This window comes from Pectinophora gossypiella, chromosome 10, assembly GCF_024362695.1.
Source record: "Pectinophora gossypiella chromosome 10, ilPecGoss1.1, whole genome shotgun sequence".
Classification (NCBI taxonomy): Eukaryota; Metazoa; Arthropoda; class Insecta; order Lepidoptera; family Gelechiidae; genus Pectinophora; species Pectinophora gossypiella.
The window spans coordinates 13,809,140-13,827,472 of NC_065413.1; positions in this window are offsets into that span (position 1 = coordinate 13,809,140).

The following is an 18,333-nucleotide window of genomic DNA, read 5'->3' on the forward strand; positions in this document are numbered from 1 at the left end:
AGGCAAATATGTCATGGCGGTGGAAATAAGTGGTTTTGCCAACTCGAAAAGATTTTTTTATGTCCGTGCACTAAGTTTAAATAATCGTCGCATAGCTTGCTACTGCTTCTGAAAGTACCTACCTAATTTACTGAAGAACATGCAAATAAATACAATTAGTCAAGAATTAAAATTATAATTACAATAATTAAAATTAATTACATTAACTAAACACGAAATTACATAAATAATAAACAAAAATAATGCTATTTACTGCACTCGTTAAGAAGCCCGCCCCTGACTAATCCGGGCGCGATGATGCCCATTACACTAGCCAACATTTTAAAATTATTTCACAAACAATGCAGGCCAATATAAAATACCGCTCACTCTCGTACTAACTGACAGCATATCAAGATCGAATTTAATAGTTTAGGCATAATGACGACACTATACAACCGATATTGCTCTTTTTTTTAAAAGCCGTGAAATCTTTATTTAAGAGAACGAATATTATACTTTCTACATAACTTCATGTATACGTATATACACAACACGGTACGGTAGATTTTTCAGAAAAAAATCTTAGCGACTGTTTATGGAGGAGGGTGAATTGCAAAAGCGAAAAAAAAAGTTGTCTTGGCTGAGAACGGTAGTGCAAAGTTCTGCTAAATGATTTTGAATATTTTTTCTGGGTAAAGTAAGTAGTCCTCTACCTTGGCAAATAAATCATTCAGTTTCAGCAACTGTAACACGCTGAAAAAAATTTTTAAAGTGTCATTTTATCATTTCGGTAGCTTGTCCGTAACTCATTATCGCTTATAAAATGTCTTGCTCTACAATTATTTTCTATTATTGGGATTTAAATTGATAGAATTTCGTTAAATTATTAAATAATCTAACAACAAAAACTATTTCTGTCTGTTTACCTTCCTTCTCGTACATTTGACAGGCAGTTAAATTTTGTCCGAAAAAAAGTTATCATTTCAGAGGACAGTAAGTTTTGGTAGAATAACTCCGTCAACATTGCGTCTATGACACCTCCTTACCTGCCAACACCTCGCATTGGTTCGGCTCGACCGCTAGATGTGAACATACCCGTCACAGCGTGTAATGGTTTCCCGCCAAAAAAAGAAATTTATCATTTCGGTGATAGGGGGACAAAAAAAAATCAGTAAAAAATCATTTCGGTAGCCATTATAACTCGTGTTAGATTAGTTCAATTTATTTCATATTGATATGTTAAATCGGCTGCAAGTACTGTTTTGTTTGAGAAGTGTCGATTTTTCGAAAGTTATTTAAATTCACAGTTTATACAAAAATAACCTGTTTTTTATCATCTCGGTGTTGTCATTCCGGTGGATTCGGTGGACTGAAATGCCAATAACAGTCCATGGGAATGATAAGTAACACTGAAATGATAAAACCGTTAAGTTTTAGAGATCCGTGTGTTAAATTTTAGTTTCGAATTAGGTATTGTTTTAAGGGCCTTTTTAACAGTTCTGTGGAGCTATTTTATTTTTCCTCGAGATGATCTCATGGTTTTCCAAAACCATTTTGGGTGATTGGAAAACGTCATATAACCTTCTATCAAACTCATCTTTCTGCTTTTCTCGGTAACCTTGAATACCCAGACTTATCCATTCTTTAGATCCTGGTGGACACTGGCCTGGATAAAATAGTTTACACCAGTGTCTACCGATCGCACAGCGGTAACTCTGAGACAAACAGGTTATTCACCTACCTCAGTAGGACAGTGGAGTTGGCACGGCGGAGGTATCTCTCAGCGCAACTTGTTCTTCTCCGGGACTCCAACGCCCACCAGCAAGAGTGGTTGTTCCCATTCCAGAAGACCAACCATGCTGGCAAAGAGGCGCAAGCTTTTGCCATGTGTGGCAAAATCTCTCACATCTGGTGAATTGCGTTACAAAGATACCTGACGTTGCTAACTATAGCGCCAACTGCTTGGACCTTTTGCTGATAACTGATCCGGACCAATATCAATCTCTATCAGTGACTTCCCCCTTGGGAACATCCGACCATTGTCTGGTGAGATATGTGTCTGTCTATTCCCCACCTGATTCTAGCCCCAGAGGATCGAGGCAAATATGGTGACACACGCTAGCAAATTGGGATGAGATGCGGCACTTCTTCAAATCACAATCTAGAATCAAGGCGAGGATCTTGTTATGTCCCTTGATATATTCAGGATCCCTTCTAGCCTATGTAATTGGATAGATAGGGATAGATTGATTCGGGTAGTAGTTGATGGGTGCTTGTCTGATCTACATGCTATTAATGCCGGACTTCCTCAGGGATCTGTTCTCTCCGCCACGTTTTTTCTATCAATGATCTGCTGATTATGCCCGGTATCTTTAGGCATGCAGACGATAGCACAGTGACGGAGAGATACATGTCCAATGCACGCGTAAGCACCAGAGATGATAGTGCCCTCAGAGAGGATCTTGTGAATCGTGTGAAACTGCCCCTTAAGTCCGTCTCAGACTGGGGTGACAACAAGTAGGTTGGACTCAACGCTTCCATGACCCAGGCGTGTCTGTTCACCGCAAAACGGAGTCCTTTCCTCCTGACTGGGACTTTCCGGAGTGAATTACCAACCATCTCGAGCTCTTGGGTATGGATATAACTTCCAACTCGTTATAATCTAGGAGACTTCAAGACTAGGGTGAATAGGCATTTGCTAGGTAAGTGTGATGCACCCTAGACCACATCGTCATTTACCATCAGGTGAGATTGTGGTCCTACGTGAACCTATATTATTTAAAAAAAATGTAGGTAAGTAATAAAGAAGCAATTACAATAGCCACAAAAAAGACATATTGACAATAAGCATCATCCCCCTAGCATTATACCGATTTTTCACAGGGTCCGCTTACCTAACTTGAAGATTTGACAGGTCCAGTATTTTACAGAAGCGACTGCCTGTCCCACCTTCCAACCCACGAAGGGGAAACCAGCCCAATACACATTAGGTCACATACCTCCGAAAATGGAATTTTCGGGAATGTGGGTTTCCTCACGATGTTTTTCTTCACCGCTGAGCATGTGACAATCATTTCTGATCTAAACATGAATTACCTTACCACCCACCTATTAGCTACCACGGCTCCACATATTGACAACAACTAAATGCATTTTTTATTGCTCGATGAAAGAAACGAACAACAATCTATTACTATTAGTAAATAGTATTAAACTATTTTTTATTTAGCAAGTATTGAACTATTTATCTAAGAATGTATAAATCGATCTCCACCAACCCGCAGTGGAGCAGCGTGATGGAGTATGCTCCATACCCTCCTCTCCCCCGCGGTTAATTGAGAGTAGGCCTGTGCCCAGCAGTGGGACGTATATAGGCTATTTATGTATAAATCAAACTTCACTTTGTACGGAACCCTAGCTAAGCAGCACAATTTTTCTTGACTGTATCATTTCCGTGGGTTAATTTCATTTCAGTGGACTCATTATCATTTCAGTGTACATTTATATCATTTCGGTGTATATTTATATCATTTCAGTGGGTACTTATCATTTCAGTGGACTCATAAAAATTCAATTTTAAATATCTCAGTAAGTTTCGATCGTATTTGATGCCCACTCACGCACATAATTCAAAATAGGTTAAAGTTTTATTTGTCGTCAAATATGTGAAGAAAAGTATTAAAATAAAAAATCTCACCGAAATGATAAAAAAATGAGACTTGTTGAAATTCACCCAGGAGATGAATTAAACCTTACCAGAAGGCTCCGTACGATAATAACAGTAACTGCTTACAAAAATACCAAGAAGGTTGCATTGCATGGTTATAAAACTACGCACGTATGTTCGCAACAACATTTAGTGAGGGATACACTAAAAGCCTCCTCGAGTATCACTCCCTTGATAGCCCTAATTACACATTATGCCAAACGTGCAAGTAGAAATGTAAGCGCACCTTTGTCATAGAATAAAGAATGTACAGAACGGTAACTCTCCGCTCCGCACCAATTCGTATCGAGCTCCGATGTCACCCCCTCTGGGTCTTACTTTAGCCTTTAATGGCTGTAAGACGCTAAGAAGTACGGCTATAGAGGTCCCCCCTTCCCCTTACTCCGTCAGGTAAAAAGAAGGTTGAAAACCCCTGCCTTAGAGTCACGCCCCTACATTCATAAGGTCATAGGTATTAATAACATAACATAACATAACAAATACTTTATTGCACAAACAGGAAAAAACAAAATACAAAACAAAAGAGAAATAGAATTAGTACAATAGGCGGTAATTATAGTTTTCATTCCTCTTCCGAACTCTAAAAGCTTTTCCTCCCATCATCTCTCCTTAGGGATGGGATAATTATTATCCAGTGCAGTGTGGCCTACCTAGAAGGAAACTACATCAAATATTTATGTACTTAATTGACACCAGGACCTCCGTGGTCTAGTGGTTAGAGCGTTAGACTCAAGATCATGAGGTCCGGGTTCGATTCCCGATGGGGACATTGTCGAAATCACTTTGTGAGACTGTCCTTTGTTTGGTAAGGACTTTTCAGAATCACCCGATTGTCCGAAAAAGTAAGATGATTCCGTGCTTCGGAGGGCACGTTAAGCCGTTGGTCCCGGCTATTAGCCGTAAAAACACCTCCACCAACCCGCAGTGGAGCAGCGTGGTGGAGTATGCTCCATACCCCCTCCGGTTGATTGAGGGGAGGCCTGTGCCCTGCAGTGGGACGTATATAGGCAGTTTATGTTATGTTATGTAATTGAATACGTGCGATGGATACTGATTTATGACACAGTTACACACGGTGATAAAACTGTTTTTATATTATAACAAATGTTATCCACAATGGGTCTGATTCCTGTACGCACCATCTAATTTTATTAAAAGTTATACCTGTCATTTTCATATCCGCTGAGAAAGAAAGGGATGGGTGATCGACAGGCATAAAATGGAACACACGTCAATTTTTATGCAGAAATTTGAAAAACCCTGTCAAAATGTTATATTGACTAATAACCCGATAGAATTAAATTGACAGTACACGTCAAATGGGTTGCGTAAGAGCGACATGCCTATTTTATTCCCCCGGGTTATATTCATTCATTTTAATATCAACAGTTGTCAATCGTCCGTGCGTTTCCTTTGCGGCGGATAAGAAAATGACAGGCATAACTTAAAATAAAATTAGGAGGTGTCTGCAGGAATCAGGGCCATTGTTATATTTCATCATCATCATCATCAGCCCATTAACGTCCCCCACTGCTGGGGCACGGGCCTTCCCTATGGATGGATAGGGAGATCGGGCCTTAAACCACCACGCGGGCCCAGTGCGGATTGGTGGTTATTAACGACTGCTAATGCAGCCGGGACCCACGGCTTAACGTGCCTTCCGAAGCACGGAGGAGCTCGAGATGAAAACTTTTTTTTTTGTGGTCACCCATCCTATGACCGGTCTCTGCGAAAGTTGCTTTACTTCAACAATCGCAGACCGAGCGCGTTTACCGCTGCGCCACCGAGCTCCTCCGTATTAGAGCTCGTCTGTCATTGTTGTATTTAAATTGTACTAACTTTCAATTTCATTATTTTTCCGTAACAGTGTGTTACGTCGTAGCATCGTAACATTTCGCTACAGCGTAGCGTAATAGTATACTAAAATAGGATTATCACGATATCGTCTTTTACACATAATATAACATCGTATAAAATATCCTTTTCAGTAGGATAGCTCGTTATATTCACAATGAACCATCTGGCGCCTTTCATATGAGCAGAATGCAGAAAGTTCACTAATAGATAAAGTAGATATTAGATGTGAATGCTTTTTTTTATTTCACGTGTCTTATTGTAGGTTTGCCTCAGATGGAAGTAACTACTTGGCGGGACAAATGGGGAGCGCTCTCACCTGGTACAAAATTTAAGACCACAGGCCTGAGAGTGCGCAGTTAGGCGCGAACCTCTAAATTCAAAGTGACGTCGTAAGGAATATTGGAAAATTCCAGTTGATATCAACTCAGAATCAAGGCCTGAATCATCCCTCAAAGTTTTTGTAACTATGTCATTAACACCCTGTATATTCTTTATTGTACACATATTAACCAAAACAAAAGAACAAATTGTTACAATTAAACTTACATACATACATAAACTCACGCCCGTAATCCCTAATTGGGTGGGCAGAGCCACAAGTAATCAAAGACAACTTGCAGCCACTGTTGATACAATTAAACTTCAAATTCAAAAATATCTTAATTCAGTATGTAAAATAGTTACACTTTGAATCGTCATTTTTTACATTTAAATTCTCATCCGCCTAAAACTACTGCAGCTTCTCACAACCTGTATAGCCGGTGTAATAGGCAAGCTCATAGGCAAGTGGAGGAGCTCGGTGGCGCAGCGGTAAACGCGCTCGGTCTGCGATTATTGAAGTTAAGCAACTTTCGCAAAGGCCGGTCATAGGATGGGTGACTACACAAAAAAAAAGTTTTCATCTCGAGCTCCTCCGTGCTTCGGAAGGCACGTTAAGCCATTGGTCCCGGCTGCATTAGCAGTCGTTAATAACCACCAATCCGCACTGGGCCCGCGTGGTCGTTTAAGGCCCGATCTCCCTGTTCATCCATAGGGAAGTCCCTGCCCCAGCAGTGGGGACGTTAATGGACTGGTCATGATGTCTAAAAGAGATCTCTTCCCAGCCAACCCTGCATTGTGTAATTGGTAACTATACGTGAGAAATCACAGAGTATGGAGTATTTACTTTTACTTTTTATTCAATAAATACTTCGTAGTAACGGTTCACATTTGCAGGACAATACAAGGAATGCAAATTCATTAAAATCCTGGAGGTGTTGTTGTACTTTGTTTACTCTCCGATGCTGTTAGTAAACAACTACTGTTTATGTTTACTTGTTTTACGTAAAATATGTTTTATGCTCTCTTGAATAATGAGTACATAAAACACAAAAGATTAATAATTTTATGTTACAAATTGAAAACACCCTAGTATTGGGACGACTGGATCAGAGACAAATTATAAAATTCTAATCTAGAAATGGACGCTAACAAAATCATAAAAATATTATTATTATTTATTTATTTAGTTCGGAAAACAAAGAGTTCCATTGGTATTAGTAGCACTTAAAGTAGGTTAGTAAAATTAAACTAAACACAAAACAAATAGGATTATAAATAAAATAAATATAATAATTATAATAATTTTAAATATATCCGCTCTTTTTAAATTACTTATTTACAAGAATTGGTTAGTTTCCTAGGTCAAACATAAATTATGAAATTCTGATTACTAAATACAGACAGATTCTAAAGGTGCCAAAACACGTTTTCTTTTTTCTATCTAAACTTTTTATGAATTTTAATAAATAAAAATGTAATAATATATGCGACATTTTGTCACATTTTTCTATGACGTCACAGGTTGCTTTTTCATTCAAATTCGATAGTCATTTCGTATTTTGACGTTTAGTAAAAAGTAACTGATTTGACTAGTTGGAAAGTACCCTATTAGGTAACAATGAGTGAGTACCATGTTTATTGCTTACAACAGCTAAAATATACCATACTTACAAGTATTTTTCTCTTAGTTTTTTAGGTTTTACATGAGACTATATTTTAATACTAAATTGTAGTTAAATATTACAAAAAAGTCAAATCATGAGACTTCGACATAGCTGGCGAGGAGTGAGTGCACTAAAGACCTCTGCCTACCCTTTCGGGATGCAAGCGTGACGATATGTTAGGTTTACTTTGTTTTTTAAAAATTACGTCTTCACCCCATCTTCTATAGTATTATATTGTATTGGGGCAACCCATACGGGTTGGTGTCAGGTTTACTATTGAGCCGCCAAAGGCCCTTGACATGGCTCATGTAACGACCCCCATTATACCACTATCCATCTCTGCCTACCCCTTTGCGGATACACGCGCCATACAGGTAGTTATATAAAAAGTGTCTCATTCCCGGTAGATACCCGTCCTTTAAAACTATGGCAACAAAACGCACCATCTCGTCGTGCGTACATTATTAGACCTGTGGTACTCGTAATGCGTCAACTTCAAACAAACAAAACGCAACAGACGTCAGTCGCTTTTCGTCCTACACTGCGCCGACGCATAAAAACTTAGATGAAAGTTATAAATAGTGTAAATTCAGTGTTTTTGCAGCTCATGTAAGTTTACCTTTTTTATCTTCTGTTAATACGTTTTTAAGGGGTCCGCTTAACTAATCTGACGATTTCACAGTCGGCGTTTTTTTTATGTAAACGACTGCCTGTCTCATCCCCCGAACCGCGAAAGGATAACCAGCCCAATACAGGTTAGGTCACACACCTCCGAAACGCATTTCTCGGGAATGTGGGTTTCCTCACGATGGTTTCCTTCACCGCTCACGTGAAGCCTTCACCGCTCATTTATGATGCGGACATGAATCCTAAAACAAATTCGAAAATTAGTTTTTTATCAATCGTTACCGAGGTTGAGATAATTCACGCTTTTGGACTGCCCAAAATCCGTAAGGACAGAAATAGAAATATCAATTGTGATAATTATGGTTTTTATTTCTACCTACAAACATTCATGCCACAATGGCCACACACTATCGAAATACTATGCAGGTTCTTTTTATTAATAAAAATATTTGTTTATTTTCATCTTTTCTGGCTATAAAAAAAGGTTTTTCATAAATAATGCTAATTCTCAATTTGAATTTGGAATTATAATTTATGATTATTTTTTAATAATTGAATAATTGTTTGTAAATACAATTTATTAATTAATTCATATTGAAAAATGATAAACTAAAATTAAATGTTTTTGGTCAAAGTACTTACATGGGTGACAAGAACTAAATTTTATTCATACTTTTCTAAAAATAAATGATGAAAATGTGTACATTAAGGTTTTAAATTTAAGTAGGTGTTTTTAGTTCGTTCTTTTTTATCTTTGCATTATTTAAGAGTTTAACTGGAACACAGCACTCTGTACGTCATCAATATGCAACATAGCATTGTAAACCTTTGAATATGTGAACTAAAACTATTCCCGAACATCGATGTGAACAAATACACTGGAAGGCAAAAAAATGGACTAAAATTCTGTTGCCGAGTTTTAAATAACTATCTACAAAAAATAAATAGAATTTGTTTAATTTAGAAGGACGCGATAAACAAAAACAAGACCATATAACAAAATATCATTTCAATTGTTCACAAAGTAACAATAGGGCACAGAAGATGTTCGTCGAAATGATCATAAGGTGCTGGTGGGCGTGCTGAAATAAGACCTAGACCTAGGGCCTCATTTAGTATAAGTCTTGGCGTAAACCACTTCTAGGCATAGAGGCAGCCAATCAGCTCGCGACACCAAATACTTCAGGACCCCGATACCGATCCCGCCGGCGTGGTCGACGATTTCCCTTATTCAGCGCTTATCGCTATCGACCCACTATGGTCGATTAATTCTTTCAAATATTTTTCCTCTCAGACGACGTCCTGAGCCGAGGTTCGCGCCCAATTGGGCACCCTCAGGCCTGTTGTCTTAAACGTTGTACCGGGTGAGAGCCTTCAGCGCTCCCCATTTGTCCGGCCAAGTGGTTAATGCCATCTGCGGCAAATCTACAATAAGTCACGTCAAAAAAAAGGCCTTAAACACGATGTTGGTATTCTGTAGACCCTACAAAGTGTATTAATTCCAATAAGTATTTTAATCCTTATTTGAAAATGATAATATGTATTTTGATTTTGCTAATTTAAAAAAACTATCAAGATGTTTCCATCGCCTACTAACTACCATATTCTCGTGAACACTCGTACAAATTGAATTTTTCAACGAGTGAGCTAGTCTAATCGTTTCCGATCGGATCGTATGCACCTGCACTTGATTCGTACCGCTTGATACTCAATTACGAGCCTCGAGGTTTTGTGTACGTATGACGACTAAAGGTTAAAATATAGTCCCATGAGCGTAGCGTGGATTTTCGCAGAGTTGATAAAACACTTGCTGAAATGCTAAAGTTCTCATATTACAAACTGGTTGCCTCGTCTAACGAGGTAACCAGTTTGTATAATGTTCCTTTGATTGTCGATTTAATAGAATTTGCATTGACTTTTGAGTTTTTTTTATGAAATATTGATAAAAATCGTTTTTTTTACGTAGGTACTGAACCTTTTACTTTTTGCTTTTTCGTATTAAACAGTTATTTTAAATATACATACATACATACATAAACTCACGCCCGTAATCCCTAATGGGGTGGGCAGAGCCACAAGTAATCAAAGACAACTTGCAGCCACTGTTGATACGATGTCGTAAGCTGGATATGATGAACTTTATGGTAAGGGATCAGCCTATCGCCCATAACATTAGTCCATCATGTTAGAGGACACAATCCCTCTGTCGGTTTTTACGACATGCCCGGGAAGACAAACAGCTGAACGTGTTCTATGTTTTTTATTTGCTCCCAGAACAGCTAAATAATAAATTTATTATAAATATATCGATATAAATAAAGCTTCCTCTATTTATATTGTCATAGGTGTTTAATATGGTGCTTTATCTACTTAAAAGCGTCGTAATAAAGCTATTTTACGAGAAAGTCTTGAAAACAAGCTACATACAATTCAATAGGCTACTTGACAATCTAGTCAAATGAAATACTTTTTACGAAACGTGAAAACGAAAGTTTTCTTTGGAGTTTCTGTAGAAATATTGTCATCAATAAAAGCGGTCAAACGTCGTACTCATTGTTATTTAATTCATAAAAAAAAATTCGAAAAGTAAAATGAAATTGATTTTTCATGTTCATATCAGACTGGCTTCTATTTCTAGATTAGCATTTTATAATTTATCTTTCAACCAGTCAAATATCCAATTATTTTTCTACGCTTTCTTACTAAACCTCTTGCTCTTATTTGCTTATAGAATCCTATAAAATAGTAAATACATTGTTTTAAGTTTACGCGGTTATTATCATAATTAAAACACATAATAACGGGTTCTTATCGCGTTTAAAGTAGGTATATGAGACTCTCTCATGGTCATCCCGTGATCATGGCACTTGCAACAATGTCGAAATATCGGGAGTCTCATATCCCTACTTTAAACGCGGTGAGAACCCGTTATTATGTGTTTTAAATAGTAAATATGGTCGTAAGGCCCAAAGTCCTTTTAAAATCCAAATCCCATTGTTTAACTATTGTGTCTGGAAATCCGGGCCTTACGAGGATATTTAAGAAACATTTCGATACTAAATAACCATCAACACCGAAGATTTGTTTACAAGTTTCAACTAAAAATAGAACGTCATAGCAAGTTCCATTAGAAAAATTGCCTACAAAATACCGGTACGGCAAAAACCGGTACGGAAAATACCGGTATCACAGTCACATGTCCTATAAGAGAGATAGTTAACGGTAGTCATTTCCTTATTGAGGCGTGTACTTCGTCTAAATACCGGAAAATGAAGCGATCGCTACTCGTACCGGTATCCCTGGACAGAAAGTTGGCTGGGCTCACATTTAACTGAAATCAATTTTTTTTTGCTAGCCAAATTCAAGCCTGTGCCCAGCAGTGGGACGTATTACAGGCAGTTTATGTATGTATGTAGCCAAATTCAGGTCACATGCAACTAACCTCCGAACCGTATGTATCAAGTAGGTTTCGTCACGATGTTTCCTTCACCGCTCAACACGTGATCTTCTTCTATCGTGCGGGTTGTGAGGCGGATTACCAAGCTCAACAATCCTGGTGTCAGGGTTACTATTGAGCCGCCATGACTCATGTAACGACTACGTACTTACTTACGTAGTTAGTTTCACTAAAACTGTTGGCTGGACCAAGTTGGTGTAACAGAAAGCTATGTGAGGTGTGTATTCATTACCCACTAAATGAGGCACATGACAAATGAAGACTCTCTCATTTAATAAAAAAACAACTTGTCGTACTTAGATTATAGATTTGATTAAAGATTTGAACTAGAGGAAATAATCTCAGATTACTTATGTAATAAGGTCCTTGCGTAGCATCTGCGGTGTTAAGTTGAGTGATAGAGTGAGAAACAGTGTGATTTTATTTATTTATTTTTTTCGGGGAGCTTACAGCCTAATTTACAAAATGTTTTGATTTATAATACTTAAATGCCAATCAACAAGCTACCACAAATGAAAAGAAAAAATATTTAAAAACATAATAAGTTTTTTTTTTTGACGTGACTTATTGTAGATTTCCCGCAGATGGCATTAACTACTTGGCCGGACAAATGGGGAGCGCTGAAGGCTCTCACCCAGTACAACGTTTAAGACAACAGGCCTGAGGGTGCCCAGTTGGGCGCGAACCTCGGCTCAGGGCGTCGTCTGAGAGGAAAAATATTTGAAAGAATTAATCGACCCTAGTGGGTCGATAGCGATAAGCGCTGAATGAGGGAAATCGTCGACCACGCCGGCGGGGTCGGTATCGGGGACCAACAAGAACCAGACTTGATATCTTAGCACTAAGATTGGTTTTAACATAATAAGTCAAAACCAATCTTAGTGCTAAGATATCAAGTCTGGTTCTTTATGCAGTATCGATTTGATAGGTTGTGTACTACTATAAAACAAGTCAAAGCGGTCAACCGCATTATGCCTGTGATAACAGATGTGGTGTAAAAGACGATATAGTGACTAAGATTGAGAAGGGAATGTTAAGTTGGTTTGGACACTTAGAGCGGATGAAGGATAATAGGATTACGAAAGTAGTATAATAAAGTGAAGGTTGGTGGTAAAGCTGGCTGAGGAAGACCTCGATGGACGTACATTGACCAAATTGTAGATTTCCTTAGAAGACAATGGACGGTAATACTGAAAAGTATCGGCGTCCGAAGGACGTAATATACGATCCCGACGACCCGATTACTCTAGCCATAGAGGCAGCCAATCAGCTCGCGACACCAAACACTTCAGGACCCCGATACCGACCCCGCCGGCGTGGTGGACGATTTCCCTCATTCAGCGCTTATCGCTATCGACCCACTAGGGTCGATTAATTCTTTCAAATATTTTTCCTCTCAGACGACGCCCTGAGCCGAGGATCGCGCCCAACTGGGCACCCTCAGGCCTGTTGTCTTAAACGTTGTACCGGGTGAGAGCCTTCAGCGCTCCCCATTTGTCCGGCCAAGTAGTTAATGCCATCTGCGGCAAATCTACAATAAGTCACATCAAAAAAAAAAAACCTAGAACACAATATTCTCTGAACCGTGCGTGTATGAATTGAAAAAGATTGTGGAGGAAGCAAGAGAAGTATGTCAGGATCGAAGCAAATGTAATTCAGTAGTATCTGCATACCTTGGTGGGAAATAGGCGTGAGTTTATGTTAAGCAGCTCAAGGCATTTTATGCTACATCTACTAAACCTACTCATAAACAAATAAATAGTCTTCTTACTTCATTATTTCAAAGGATTCTGATATCTCATATCTACGGCTCGGAATTGTCTTGTAACGACCCGTTTATTTCGAAACTCAAAGCATTGTTTAGTTGTTTAGTCAAGTGGAAAGATATCAAGTGGAGTGATAAACAACACCTATCAAGTTTACCAATACTTCGGCTAGAACTGATATATAAAAGGTCCAGAATATAATTGTGAGCAAAGGAAGAAGTTGAATAATGAAAAATATGTCGTTAAAAACAACGAAAAAAATCGATTTGCCTACTGGAACTGGGTTAAAAAGGAGTGTTGGGGTGTCATACGAACATACAAGTGAAGTTACTTCTTCTTCTACCGTGCGGCGATCAACTCTGGTGTCAGAATTACTTTGACTTCGGTTACCGCGTGGTTATATTTAGTGAAGCAACTAAAATCGTGTTTTATATATATATGTATATGTCACCGTAAAATTGTAAATAACGTTAGATTATAATCTATCGATTTGAATCTCGCGAGATTGTGAACTGTCGAATAATTATGAATCGTATCATATTGCTTACAATTTAACGTATTATTTTTCGGTAGATTATAATTTATCGAAGTGAAACCGTCAAATTGTGATACGAAACGCACCTCGCGTGCTATACCATAGAGTTACAAAACTATTAGAGTGAGCATAATGTTAATTTGGGATTCTCTTAAAATGCATAAATGTTTTTGTCATAATTTTAATTATCATAATCCTTTTTGCATAACGTTTTTTAGCATAATAGATTTACTTACCCATAATAACATCTAGGAATACTGGTTTGTTAGGTATAACTTATTTTTGGGATTAATAAATAGATATCCATAATTCTTTTTTTGAATAATAGTGTTTTGTCATATTTTTTACAAGGCATAACAGTAGGTTAGGGTGCGGCAGGGGTGGCCCTTGGGCCACCCCTATGCCGCCAGCATGTTTATCTTACACACGAAAAGTATACTGAATGATACGTTTCAGATTTTTTAATTTTGATACATTTTTTCTTACCATGTTTACCAGAATCTTTTTCTTACCAGAATTATTGATTACTTACTAAATAATTAATAAACACGTACTTAATTTCACAATCTTGAAGAGCATTTATTTTATTTGACTGACACCTGTGTTTTATTCCTAACTCTATGGACACAGAACGGTCTACTGTAAGGCCGACCAATCAGGGACAGCCGTCGGACAGTTGACAATTTGACAATTGTAAGATTGTGATTTAACAGTTTTACTTCGATAGATTATAATCTGACGAATAATAATACGTTAAATTGTAAGCAGTATATTACGTTTCACAATTTTTCGACAGTTCACAATCTCGCGAGATAGATTATAATCTAACGTTATTTACAATTTTACGGTGACATATATATATATATTCTTATTAAAACAATTAAAAAAGTAATGAATACTTTCGTGTTATGCTGATAGCGATATCTTTAGTTATCATACTAAACCTTTTCTAAGGACATCTCCAATCTGGTCACCTTTTAGGCCAGCCACGCACTACGAGTTTTTTGCCGCGCGGCAGAAAAAGCAGCGACATTAGTCGCAGTGTAATTCTGTACCTACCAAACAGTTTTAAATTGTATTGCGCGCACTTGACGGCAGAGCCGCCGCAGCGGTGCAGTATTACAGTGCGACATTATGCCGCTGCTTTTTTCAGCCGCGCGGCGAAAACTCATAGTGCGCGCCGGGCCTTAATGTTATTTTATTTTTAAAAAACGTTAGAAGCCAGTGTCTGGTGATAGGCACTAGGTAGCACTACTACTAATCACCAATATTGCAACTTGACATTTACGCATGCAAATGTAAGTGCGTAATGCCGTGGCGGCCCAGTTGGTAGAACGCTTGCCTTTCACTTTGAGGTCGCAGGTTCGCATCCAGCACAGGTCTAAACCAATGATTGTCGAATTTGTTTTCGAATTCATGTTTGGATCATAAATGGTTATCACGTGCTCAGCTGTGAAGGAAAACATCGTGAGGAAACCCACATTCCCGAGAAATGCATTCTCGGAAGTGTGTGACGTAACGTGTGTTGGGCAGGTTTTCTTTTCGCAGGTTGGAATGTCGTTTTCGTAAAAACCGGACCTGAAGGTTAGGTTAGCGGACCCTGCGAAAAACGGCATAATGCTAGGGAGATGTAATGTAAGTAAGTGCGCAATGCCAACAAAATGTCAAAAAGCAATATTGCTTTTTTAGATGAATTGCTACGACCAACGTGACCTTTTGAACCCCCCCTATATCAAATATATATGTTTTTATCAACACGATTGTGATAATTGTTTCCAAATTGGCTATGGCCCCTAGTAACACTCGGTTTTCTAGAAAAAATGTTACAATAGGAGATTAGGGTCCTAATACATTAAACAAATTAGGCGTCAAACCCTACTGGGTCCATAGAATGAGAACAATTGGAAAAACAAAGACTTGTTATGACTAGGTTTTGACGCATTTGGAATGAGTTTGGAAAACCAACTAATACTACGAAAAAGTTAGTTGGAAATACCTGAATCAAAGTACTGTATCATAAGTAGGTGACTTTTCTATTACTGTTATTTACGACTGTAGATAAAATACACATTTTAATTCTTCTTCTTCTCTGGTGAAAGTTATGAATGAGGTTAGTGACAGACATAACAATATCCTAAAATTACTGAATGGACTGAAATTATAATAACTTATTATAATTGTTTATTTTAATTTTTATTTTGAGTGCAATAAAAAGTTTTATATTGTATTGTATATATTATACTGCATGTTAGTGACATCGTAACGAAAACATCGTGGGATGATTCAGCCTATGATTCTGAGTTAGTTGATATCAAGTGGAATTTTCGAGAAAGTGTGGAACTAAAACTAATAATTAATAAAAACACTAAAATTCTTATGAATTTTCCGAGAGGAATTTTCACTTGATATCAACTCAGAATCATGGCTGAATCATCCTCCTCAGTATTCGTCACGATGTCACTTACACCCTTATTAAGTACGTACAGGTAGCCATACAATTGCGTATGGGTGTTAGTGACATCGTGGGGTAGGGCCCTGTGCCGAAGTTTTTCTTGCAGCTTCTTTTCCCTGGCTATACAGGTTGTGAGAAGCTGCAGTAGTTTTAGGCGGATGAGACGTTCGTTATTTAAAAAAAGACGATTCAAAGTGTAACTATGTTACTTATTAAATAAAGATATTTTTGAATTTGAATACACCTCACCCACACGATAGAAGAAGAAGAATAGTTGTAAATTCTAATTGATCAGGCAAAAAATGGTTTCGGAAATAGTGATAATGAAAATCATTTATTTCACAATAATTGCAGATACAGAATATCGCGTAATTTTAGTATTCCTTTTCAGTATTTTTTATGGTTTAAGAGCGGCGCAATAAACCCCATGAAACATGTTTGTTATTGTTTAATGGACTTTAAATAACATAGTAGACAATGTTTCCCGTAGCTCCCCGATCTCATCATATAATCTGTCCCGTCGACACGATCAACTTTTAACTAGATTATAATTAATTTAGGCCGCAACACGGGATTAGCAGATTATTATCGATTTTCATAAATAAATATGTTGCTAAGATAAGCATTTCTGAGAATGCCGGTTGTTTAGTACCTTTCTACTTATAGACCTAGATTTTATTGAAAAGATAAAAATGTTTATCATTCCGATGAGTAAAAGGCGACTTATGACCATATCTCATTAAAAGGCTTTTGACCATATCTCATTAGGTTACCTTAATGGCGCGTCCGTGATAAGCAGCTGACACCAACTGCCTTGTTACAAAACTAATCCGCGTCACGAAAGAAGTTTAAAGAACGAAACATAAACATTAACAGCGTATATACGTCCCACTGCTGGGCACAGGCCTCCCCTCAATCAACCGGAAGGGGTATGGAGCATACTCCACCACGCTGCTGTTTTTACGGCTAATAGCCGGGACCAACGGCTTAACGTGCTCTCCGAAGCACGGAATCATCTTACTTTTTCGGAAAAACAGGTGATTCAAACCTGAAAAGTCATTAACAAACACAGGACAGTCTCACAAAGTGATTTCAACACTGTCCCCATCGGGAATCGAACCCTGACCTCCAGATCGTGAGCCTAACGCACTAACCACTAGACCGCGGAGGCTGTTGTGTGTGTGTGTGTGTGTGTAAAGAACGAAAGTTTAAGCTTATTCACACCTCCGTCACTTCATATAAACAACCTCGTTTTACACAGATGTGTGGTACATTGACGTTATCGTACACGCGCATCTGTGTGTGTGACGTCTGATGCCATACGATTTGAGTCTGAAGTATGTCCGAGGGGGGTGAGGTAAACCTAGCTCAGACGCTGGTGGAGAGCGGAGAGTTGACGTTCTATACGTAGTATTCACTTCTTATTCTATGGTTTAATGGAACAAATTGAAAAGTCATAATAATCGTGTAGTTTCCTAGGCCAAAGATAAATTATGAAATTCTGATTGGTTGTTTTTTCATTCAAATTCCATAGTAATTTCATCTTCTTCTATCGTGTGTCAGGGTTACTATTGAACCGCCAAAGGCCCCTGACATGGTTTATGTAACGACGACTTACATCAGTAAGTAGTAACCGGGACCAACGGCTTAAAGTAAATAGCAATTTCATGTTTTAACATTTACGAAAAAGTAGCTGATTTGACTAGTTGGAAACTGCGGCAGCGGGATACTTTCATGGCGGAGTCTATATTTTAAATATGTGGAGTTAAAATGGCCACATCGAAGCAATTCATCTAAGAAAGCAATATTTCTATTTGACTGCGATTTGTTTGCGAAAATGTCAAATTGCAATATTGGTTTCTTAGATGAATTGCTTCGATATGGCATTGGCGTGTGGCATTTTAACCCCCCTTTTTTCTTTTTTTTTTTTTTGACGTTGGAAAAT